Source organism: Salvelinus sp. IW2-2015, unplaced genomic scaffold (assembly GCF_002910315.2).
Source record: "Salvelinus sp. IW2-2015 unplaced genomic scaffold, ASM291031v2 Un_scaffold2312, whole genome shotgun sequence".
Lineage (NCBI taxonomy): Eukaryota > Metazoa > Chordata > Actinopteri > Salmoniformes > Salmonidae > Salvelinus > Salvelinus sp. IW2-2015.
Window position 1 is genome coordinate 70601 of NW_019943638.1, and position 10787 is coordinate 81387.

General features: G+C 43.6%; 1 long non-coding RNA gene across 3 annotated transcripts in view; it reads left to right on the forward strand.

Moving 5' to 3' along the window:
- LOC112073594 (uncharacterized) overlaps nucleotides 1-10787 on the forward strand; it is a 51586-nt gene that overhangs the window by 7415 nt on the left and 33384 nt on the right. For 2 of the 3 annotated variants that reach the window (XR_011476601.1, XR_002894573.2), the window contains exon 2: nucleotides 10012-10113. This is a non-coding gene — a long non-coding RNA (uncharacterized lncRNA). Of the gene's footprint in view, nucleotides 1-4256; nucleotides 4381-10011; nucleotides 10114-10787 lie in introns of those variants that run through there. The other variant, XR_002894574.1, reaches the window with a different exon arrangement.

Genomic DNA, 10787 nt, shown 5'->3' on the forward strand with positions numbered 1-10787 from the left:
TACTACTGGGGTCAAATGTTTCCTGGCAAATATGCGATTGATGCATGAGTTCAGTTTATTTTTTTGTACCGGTCAAAAGTTTGGGACACTTACTCATGCAAGAGGGTTTTCTTAATTTTTWAAACTATTTTCTACATTGTAGAATAATAGTGAAGACATCAAAACTATGAAATCAAATTTTATTAGTCACACGTGCCGAATACTTACAGTGAAATGCTTACTTACGAGTCCCTAACCCACAATACAGTTTAAATAAAWWAAAAWAWAATACAAATAAGAGTAACAAGTAATTAAAGAGCAGCAGTAAATAACAATAGCGAGGCTATATACAGGGGGTACCGGTACAGAGTCAATGTGCGGGGGAACCAGTTAGAGGTAATTGAGGTAATATGTAGAGTTATTTAAGTGACTATGCATAGATGATAACAGAGTAGCAGCAGCGTAGAAGAGGGTGGGTGGGAGGCAATGCAAATAGTCTGGGTAGCCATTTGATTAGGTGTTCAGGAGTCTTATGGCTTGGGGGTAGAATCGGTTTAGAAGCCTCTTGGACCTAGACTTGGCGCTTCGGTACCGCTTGCRGTGCGGTAGCAGAGAGAACCAGTCTATGACTAGTGTGGCTAGTCATAGACTGACCATTTTTAGGGCCTTCCTCTGACACCGCCTGGTATAGAAGTCCTGGATGGCAGGATGCTTGGCCCCAGTGATGTACTGGGCCATACGCACTACCCTCTGTACTGCCTTGCGGGCCGAAGGCRGAGCAGTTGCCATACCAGGCAGTGATGCAACCCGTCAGGATGCTCTCGATGGTGCAGCTGTAGAACCTTTTGAGGATCTGAGGACCCATGTCAAATCTTTTCAGTCTCCTGAAGGGGAATAGGCTTTGTCGTGCCCTCTTCACGACTGTCTTTGTGTGTTTGGACCATGTTAGTTTGTTGGGGATGTGGACACCAAGGAACTTGAAGCTCTCAACCTGCTCCACTACAGCTCCGTCGACAAGAATGGGGGCGTGCTCGGTCCTCTTTCTTGTAGTCCACAATCATCTCCTTTGTTTTGATCACGTTGAGGGAGAGGTTGTTGTCCTGGCACCAGACGGCCAGGTCTCTGACCTCCCTATAGGCTGTCTTGTCGTTGATCAGGCCTACACTGTTGTGTCATCGGCAAACTTAATGATGTTGATGTGAGCCATGACCAGCTTTTCAAAATACCTCATGGCTACAGACGTGAGTGCTACAGGTCGATAGTCATTTAGGCAGGTTACCTTAGTGTTCTTGGGCACAGGGACTTTGGTGGTCTGCTTAAAACATGTTGGTATTACACACTCGGAGAGGTTGAAAATGTCAGTGAAGACACTTGCCAGTTGGTCAGCGCATGCTCAGAGTACACGTCCTGGTAWTCCGTCTGGCCCTGCGGCCTTGTGAATGTTGACCTGTTTAAAGGTCTTACTCACATCGGCTGCGGAGAGCGTGATCACACAGTTTTCCGGAACAGCTGGTGCTCTCATGCATGTTTCAGTGTTATTTGTCTGGTAGGCTCGTGTCACTGGGCAGCTCTCGGCTGTGCTTTCCTTTTGTAGTCTGTAATGGGTTTGCAAGCCCTGCAAAAAAATATATTCAGCAGAGTTGTTTTACTGTGCCCACTATTAATCGTGAGTTCCCAGCAATGCTAATGGTCATTTGTGAGATGTTATCCTGTCAGTCCAATTATACAAGTTTTGGAGTTTACCATGTAATAAGGTAAGATGAGTAAAACCAATGTTAGTAATGATTGGTTGTCGTCATGTTGGCTGTCGGGGAAATGCTCTCTGTGTGAAATTCTACTGTATTGTCAGTGCTGTCAAAAGAGGTTTGACATGCAGCAACCTGCTTTACAGCAGAGAGGGTGTGGTAACTGGAACGTCAGTAGAGATTAGTACCTAAACTTTATTTTTTTCCGGTGTGATAAGCACACACATTCTAAATCAAAATTCCACTGAACTTTCATAAGCTGTTGAGTCATGTTTAGGAATTCCATTCCTCCATTTTTAATTATTTGTGGATGAAAGGCGCCCTTCCGCCTTTGACCCACATTTTGACCCAGATTTAGTAGTCACTCACTAGTCAGTGAATTACTGGCTTGTTTTTATCAAAGTTTAGGCTATTCTGTTGGCCTAAAGGTTACTTGAAAGGTCCTGTTGTTGGGTTACCTTCATAGATTAGGATTTGTATAGCAAGGAGACTGGTTTTTACTGGTATAGGCTACTGGTTTTGTTTAGGCGGAGCCGAGGTTGGTGAAACCGAGACGGGTTGTGCCCTAGTTCAGGCACAATAAAAATCAGGGGGGAAAAATGCCTCGTTCCGTTTTAATTTTTTTCTCTCAAATTCAGTTTTCTGTTTTTTTTGTGTTTTTTTTCAGGTTTTCGCTCTCAAAATCACACTTAATWAAAAAAATTATAATAATAGAAAAACAACAAAATTMGATGTTTAAAGTCCACAACAATGCTTAAACCACATCAGGAGACCACTTTTGGAGGTCTGGGGGGAAAATCATAAAATGTTATTTTTGGGGTGTAGATACCCTTTTTTTAATTGAAGGATACTTGCATGGTTAGCTGTGTTTCTGTAGCAGGATTTCAAAAACACGGAAATAAATGACGCAAAAACGTAACATAAGAACGTGAAGTGTAGAAATGGCCCACAGAACACATCTACCGCTTCTTAGACTTGCTTTCAATGAGAATGACAGATCTATAACACACAGTTCTACAATATTCAAAAGCATTATTCATCTTTCAATGAGGACTCCCACTTCTATGGGAATTTAATCGGGTCACCCATAAAGATACATATCGCAGCTTTAACGTTTGAATTAAGGTTTTTGGAGAAAGCCTTTCTGTCGTAAAATGGTTGTCATTAGTATCTTCGCTAGTGTCTACACTCAGTGGTAGACAAACAGGGGTGGGGCATTTTCCACGCCATTGCCTTTTGAGACAGCTTTGGCTATTACATTTATTTTTTATAAGTTCAATACGTTAAGTTGATTTCCTACTAAGTTCAATAAAACATATAGTTGAATTCTGTTTTTATCTCTGTATTCCGTGCGCGTTCTCATCGCAGACTTTCTAGGGCCCTACCTATAGAAAAGATCCCTTCACATGGTCAGAACGAGGAAGGAGGGAGAAGAGAGAGAGCACAAGACGAGAGAGACAGAGGAGCTACAGACGAGAGAGAGAGAGAGAGGAGCACAGAGAGAGAGAGAGAGCAGAGAGAGCACAGAGAGAGAGAGAGAGAAGAGGAGCACAGAGAGAGAGAGAGGAGAGGAGGCACAGAGAGAGAGAGAGAGAGAGAGAGGAGCACAGAGCAGAGAGAGAGCAGAGGAGGAGCACAGAGAGAGGAGAGAGAGAGAGAGAGAGGAGCACAGAGAGCAGAGAGGAGCACAGAGGAGGAGAGAGAGAGAGAGAGGAGAGAGGAGCACAGAGAGAGAGAGAGAGAAGAGGAGCCAGAGAGAGAGGAGCACAGAGAGAGAGAGAGAGAAGAGAGAGGAGAGGAGCACAGAGAGAGAGAGAGAAGGAGAGAGAGAGAGAGGATGAGAGAGAGGAGCACAGGAGAGAGAGAGAGACGGAGAGATGAGGAGAGAGAGAGAGAGAGAGAGAGAGAGGAGACGAGAAGAGAGAGAGAGAGAGAGAGAGAGAGAGAGAGAGAGGAGAGCAGAGAGAGAGAGAGAGAGAGAGAGAGAGAGAGAGAGAGAAGAGAGAGAGATGAGAAGGAGAGAGAGAGAGAGAGAGAGGAAGAGAGAGAGAGAGAGAGAGACGAGAGAGCAGAAGCAGACGAGAGAGAGAGAGCAGAGAGCAGAGAGAGAGATAGAGAGAGAAGAGAGAGAAGAGAGAGAGGAGAGAGAGAGAGAGAAGAGAGAGAGAGGAGTGAGAACGAATGGGAGGGAGGAGAGAGGAGAGAGAAGAGATGTTAAGAGAGGGTGTGAGGAGGATGAGAGGGGTGTGAAGAGACGAGGGTGTGGGAGAGGGGTGGTGTGTGAGAGGAGAGAGAGACGGTGTGTGTGTGAGAGAGAGAGAGACGGGTGTGTGGTGAGAGAGAAGGGTGTGTGTGGAGGAGAGAGAGCAGACGGTGTGTGTGAGGAGAGAGACGGTGTGTGTGTGAGAGAGAGAGAGACGGTGTTGAGAGAGAGAGAGACGGTGTGTGAGAGACGAGAGGGTGTGTGTGTGAGAGAGAGAGAGGGTGTGAGAGCGGAGGGACGTCATGCTGCTGATTACAACCAGAGTGAGTTGGGGAGACGGAGAACCTCATACTACTTCTTTCACTTCACCTTTTACGTTGGAGTGGGGGGGGGCGAAAGTTTAACAAAACCATTTTTGTTTTTAACAAAGCACTACTTATCAGCTTCACTCAGGTAAGAAATGCTGGATTTTAGAATGACGGAATTATGTTTGTAATGAAACACACAGGTTATTTATTTTTTTTTCCTTCTCTGTTTGTTTGAAGACTTGGTGTGCAGTGTGCAGAAGGGGGGTGTGTCAGTCTTTACAGAGCAATGAGAGGAGCTTGTGTAGTGCTCCGTGAGAAGCAGTACGAAGCCTTGGACTTAATAATAGAACGATCAACTAGTAATAATACCGCTGCAGAGTAGACTAATTACTACTGTAGACAGAGAGGGAAAGCACACTGCTCTTATGTTAAAGGTGCGATATGACAACAACAACCAAAAAAAAATAATTGTTCACTTATATTCAGTTTGTGACAACAAGCTATGTATAATGTAGAGAATAATTGTACCATCTAAACCGCTGTGAAATATATTTTCAATAACCAAAAAATATTGTCTGTTTTTGAAGCTGTTTTTGAAGCTGGTGAACAAAAACAAAACTTAAGAACGGTAAGCATAGAAATAGCGGACATAGAACAGAATCTATAGCTCACATTTCTATATGAATTTGGTTAGGTCGCCAATTATTATTATAATTTTTTTTTTACATATTGCAGATTTAACGATATACTTGGTGCCTGTTATGTTTAAAATATTGTTTCTCGCACAATGTGTTTATTAAACAAACAAAGGGGTGTGTGAGTGCTACTTGTGTAAGCCCACTCCTCACGGCCAACCCTGTGCGTGTAGTAGCCAAATAGACTACGTTGTTGGTCACTGGTTACTTCTGTGTGTGTTTTTAATTGTAAGTTTTCTTAATAAGGTTGTCATAAACGACSCCTATTTGTACAGTCTTCTTTATTGTGTTAGATTTAGGCATAAGGTTAGCAGTGTGGTTGGTTAAAGTGATTTTAAACCTAACATTAAAGACCAAAAAGCTACATGTTTTAATTAATTTTTACAATATAGCCCATGTTTTTTTTTGGGGGGGGGGGGCTGTGGAAACCATTTTTATTAATTTTAATTGAAGCAATGACATGTTTTTTTTTTATTACCATGTGATTGACATTCTGTCATAGAGGATGCATGTCCAGTCTGAATGCTAATGACTTGCGCTACACGTGGACTATTGCATGTTCTACGCAACTCCATGTAGTGAGCGGTCGTTTATGAATTAGGCTAGGCTAATAGAATTTAGCTGTTAGCACTCACTCGTTCATGGCCCTCTATACTCTCCGTATCTTCTGATCAATCAACCTAATAAATCATAGCAATGCCATGTATCGAAGTGCCTTGGTCCTTGTAACTGGAGCCCAGGCACCTACTACTATGTCTATGGCTAATCGTTGATGTTATCCCCAACCAGAACACCCACTGTGGGGACTATTGTGGTCTCTGGGGGATCAGTCTGTTTGTGTAATTCATTTTACCTCTGCCTCCTGTGTCAATATCCTCCGATCATCTCTCTGTGACTGGCCTACGACTGGCTGGGTGTGTTTACTGTGGGTGGCCTTACGGCTGGCTGGCTGGCCTTACGGCTGGCTGGCTGGCTGGCCTTACGACTGGCTGGGTGTGTTTATTCTGAATGGTCAGATAACTGGCAACAGTGATTCTGAATGGGCAGATAACTGGCAACAGTGATTCTGAATGGGCAGATAACTGGCAACAGTGAATCTGAATGGGCAGATAACTGGCAACAGTGAATCTGAATGGGCAGATAACTGGCAACAGTGACGACAAGCTGCCATGAGGGGGAATCGTAGGTGGCTCGTTTTAGCTAGTTTCATCTTATTGTTGATACCTTGTCTTGTTTTGACCGATGTCATGTTTTATGCTAAACTGGCAAAGAAATCACTAGCTAGCTAACCGACAGCTGTAACGATGTATTTGAGAGACCACAAGTGCTCATTTTGTGCAAATGTATTTATGTTTTCAATAAACATTGGAGATTTCGTCTGTGTTTTTCATGGTTTCTCATGTTTTTTCATGGTTTCTCATGATTTCTCCATGTTCTCTCATGGTTTCTCATGTCTTATTCAGTTTCTTGTTTTTCTTTGTGCCTTTTGTAAATGAGCAACGCGGTGTCACCATTTAGATTATTCTTCTAGTCATGTTTTTTTTTTAAATTTTGAGCACATTTGGGTTTTCGTTGCTGAACAACCAACCTGTCTATGGGCCTGGTCCAGAAGTAGTGCACTATATAGGGAACATGGTACCATTTCTGAGACGCAGGCTGTCATGGATCAAGGTTCCCAGTAACAACTCTTGAGAAGTGTTGTTCAGTTTCCCCTTTACTGTAAATTGTTGCTCATCCTATTAGAAGGCTTGTCAACTTGGATCAAGGTCCGTGTGGAGGGAGAGAAGGCGCAGCCTCAGAACGCGTGTGTCTGCATGTGTCTTGGTGGAGTCTACTAGGGCAGTCTGGCATTTTAAACACTGGCTGGCTGACTGGCTGGCTGGCTGGCTGGCTGGCTGGCTGGCTGGCTGACTGACGGACGAGACAGTACAACCTTATTAGTCAAAGCTACTATCTCACCACTATGTGTGGGTTCTTGTAGGTATGGCCTAGACCTAACGTAGCAGGTGTAAAAGAAACACCTGAAAGTACATACTGGTCTTGAGAGAGAGAGAGAGTGGGCGGGGGGAGGTTCTGTTCTGCACTATTCAACCAATCCAGTAAATGTGGAGGAGGAGTTAAGATGGAGTGTCCAATAAAGGAAGACTCTTTCCATTTCACCTGAAAACTGGAACAACCGGTTGTTGGGGACTCTGCAGAGGCTAATCTCTAGGCTATATATTGGTGCAGGTTTTTTTGGGGGGGGGGGATTCAAAGGGGGCTTAGGTGTTGGGGGAGGATGGGAGCGGGTAGCCCATTGGGCGTGACTGAATTCGGTCTGGGCAAGAATTTGAGGGCCTCATCTTGGCGGCGGAGAGAATTGGTTTTTAAAGCACATTTCCTGGAATTCCACACATTTTCCCATGGAACTGAGAGAAATTTGACCGTTAAGTGATTTTTGTGAAGTTCTACACATTTTGCCACGGCTAATGCTGTGTTCTTATTCTGAAACAGAACAATCAATTCTCCAGAATATTTATTTGAATGATTGTTAGTTATTACATACATACATACATACATACATACATACATACATACATACATACATACATACATACATACATACATACATACATACATACATACATACATACAGTGCATTTGGAAAGTATTCAGACCCCTTGACTTTTTCCACATTTTGTTTCGTTACTGCCTTGTTCTAAAATTGATTAAAATATATATATATATATATATCCCTTATCGATCTACACACAATACCCCATAATGACAAAGCGAAAACAGGTTTCTAGATTTCTTTCCAAATTTATTAAAAAATGTATACCTTTTTTACATAAGTATTCAGAGCCTTTGCTATGAGACTCGAAATTGAGCTCAGGTGCATCCTGTTTCCATTGATCATCCTTGAGATGTTTCTACAACTAGATTGGAGTCTACCTGTGGTAAATTCAATTGATTGGACATGATTTGGAAAGGCACACACCTGTCTATATCAGGTCCCACAGTTGACAGTGCATGTCAGAGCAAAAACCAAGCCATGAGGTCAAATGAGTTGTCCGTAGAGCTCCGAGACAGGATCATGTCAAGGCACAGATCTGAGGAAGGGTACCAAAACATTTCTGCAGCATTGAAGGTCCCCAAGAACACAGTGGCCTCCATCATTTTTAAATGGAAGAAGTTTGGAACCACCGAGACTCTTCCTAGAGATGGCCGCCCAGTCAAACTGAGCAATCAGGGGAGAAGGGCATTGGTCAGGGAGGTGACCAAGAAGCCCGATGGTCACTCTGACAGAGGTCCAGAGTTCCTCTGTGGAGATGAGCGAACCTTTCAGAAGGATAACCATCTCTGTAGCACTCCACCAATCAGGCCTTTATGGTAGAGTGGCCAGACGGAAGCCACCTCCCAGTAAAAGGCACATGACCGCCCATTGGAGTTTTGCCAAAAGGCACTAAAGACTCTCAGACCATGAGAAACAAGATTCTCTGTCTGATGAAACCAACATTGAACTCTTTGGCCTGAATGCCATGCGTGCGTCTGGAGGCAACCTGGCACCATCTATACGGTATGAAGTATGGTGGTGGCAGAATCATGCTGTGGGGATTTTCAGCCGGAGGACTGGGAGATAGTCAGGATTGAGGGGAAAGATGAACGGAGCAAAGTAAGAGAGAAGATGTGATGACCTGCTCAGACTTCAGATTGGGGTGAGGTCACCTTCCAACAGGACAACAACCCTAAGTACATAAAACAAGACAACACAGGAGTGGCTTGGGGACAAGTCTCTGATTGTTCCTTGAGTGGGCCGCAGCCAGAGCCCAGACTGAAACCTGATCGAACACTCTGGAGAGACCTGAAAACAGCTGTGCATGACGCTCCCCATCCAACCTGACAGAGCTTGAGAGGATCTGCAGAGAAGAATGGGAGAAACTCCCCAAATACAGGTGCGCCAAGCTTGTAGCGTCATACCCAAGAAGACTTGAGGCTGTAATCGCTGTCAAAGGTGCTTCAACAAAGTATGTAAATGTGATATTTAAGTTTTTTATTTTTTTGTAAACATTTTTTTTAATAGATTTGCAAAAATGTCTAAACCAGTTTTTTTTTGCTTTGTCATAATGGGGTATTGTGTGAAGATTGAGGGGAGGAAAAAAACAATTTCATKAATTTTTAGAATAAGGCTGTAAAGTAACAAAATGTAGATAAAGTCGAGGGGTCTGAATACTTTCCGAATGCCCTGTAGGTCGACGTTATCTTTGCTACGTACTTTATAGCTGTTTTTTTTAAACTGAAAGCGTTTTTCCATCCTGAGAATGTTTAAAAAAACAAATGCTTAGGTGGTACACCCATTACTTTTTCTCTGCAGATAACATCCTGGGGTCTTGGTTCTGCCCAATCATTTTAGCCAGCTCTGTTTGTCTTGACCACTTAAGGCCATGTCTCAAGGCCAGTGAAGTATAAACACATGAAATACTAAATGCCGTAGCGGAGTCGTGAGCACTTTAAAGGTTGCAAAAATTCAAATGAGTTCGCTTAATTTCAGTATGTGACAAAACAAGCAATGTGAAGAGTCATTGTACCGTCTAAACCGCTGTGAAATATATTTTCAATAACCCTAAAATATTGTATTTCCAGCTGTTTGAAGCTGATGTACAAAATCGAAAGTAAAAGACACCAAAATGAAACTTAGAAATAGAGCACAAAGAACAGATCTACCACTTCTTAGACTGGCTTTCAATGAGAATGACAGATCTATAACTCACTTTTCTATGTGAATTTGATCAGGCCGCCCAATAAGTTACATGTTGCAGCTTTTTAAAGATCTCTAGTCTACTTCCTGTAAAACTAGTCAGGATCTTTTTACCGCCTTTCACACATTTGACCAAATGTTCGTTTTCACTCTCGCATAAAGAGCTGTTAGTAACTTTAATGATGGGTTGTGCAGTGCCTCCCTCTACCCAGGCTGTGACACACACTCTCACACCCCCCCCCCCCTAAGTGTGTGTGTTTTTCCCCTATCAATGTCTTAACGCTGTGGGTGTGTATTTACTCTCCCAACCACCGTGTTTGTGTGTGTGTGTGTGTGTTGGCAGGAGACGTCGCTGACTCAGCGGAGCCCGGTAGAGGGGAGGAGAGACTGAGGGAGCTGGAGAGAAGCCAGTATGATTGGTGCAGAACAACAGACTGACAGCATGGTGAGCCAATCAGACAGCTCCATGGGAGGGAGAGAGGGGGAAGCTGCCATTTCGTCTCTCACTGACTTCTTCTTCTTCCTCTGACGTTTCTCACACAACTACAACACATTTCGTTTCTCACACAACTACAACACATTTCGTTTCTCACACAACTACAACACATTTGGAAACCTGTCACCATCCCTACCGGTGAAGCATGGTTGTGGCAGCATCATGCTGTGGGGATGTTTTCAGTGGGAGGGTCTGGGAGCACTGACACGTCGTCAGGATCAAGAGAAAGATGAACGGAGCAAAGTACAGAGAGATTCTTGATGAAAACCTGCTCAGGACTCAGACTGGGGTCAAGGTTCACCTTCCAACAGGACAACGACCCTAAGCACACAGCCAAGACAACGCAGGAGTGACTTCAAGACAAGTCTCAATGTCCTTGAGTGGCCCAGCCAGAGCCAGACTTGAACCGATCGAACATCTTGGAGAGAGATGTTCCCCAATCAACCTGACAGAGCTTGAGAGGATCTGCAGAGAAGAACGGGAGAAACTCCCCAAATTCAGTGTGCCAAGCTTGTAGCGTCATACCAAGAAGACTCGATGCTTCAACAAAAGTACTGAGTAAGGGTCTGATTTTATATAAATGTGCTATTTCCAGGGGGGGTTGTTTGAATAATTAAGCAAAA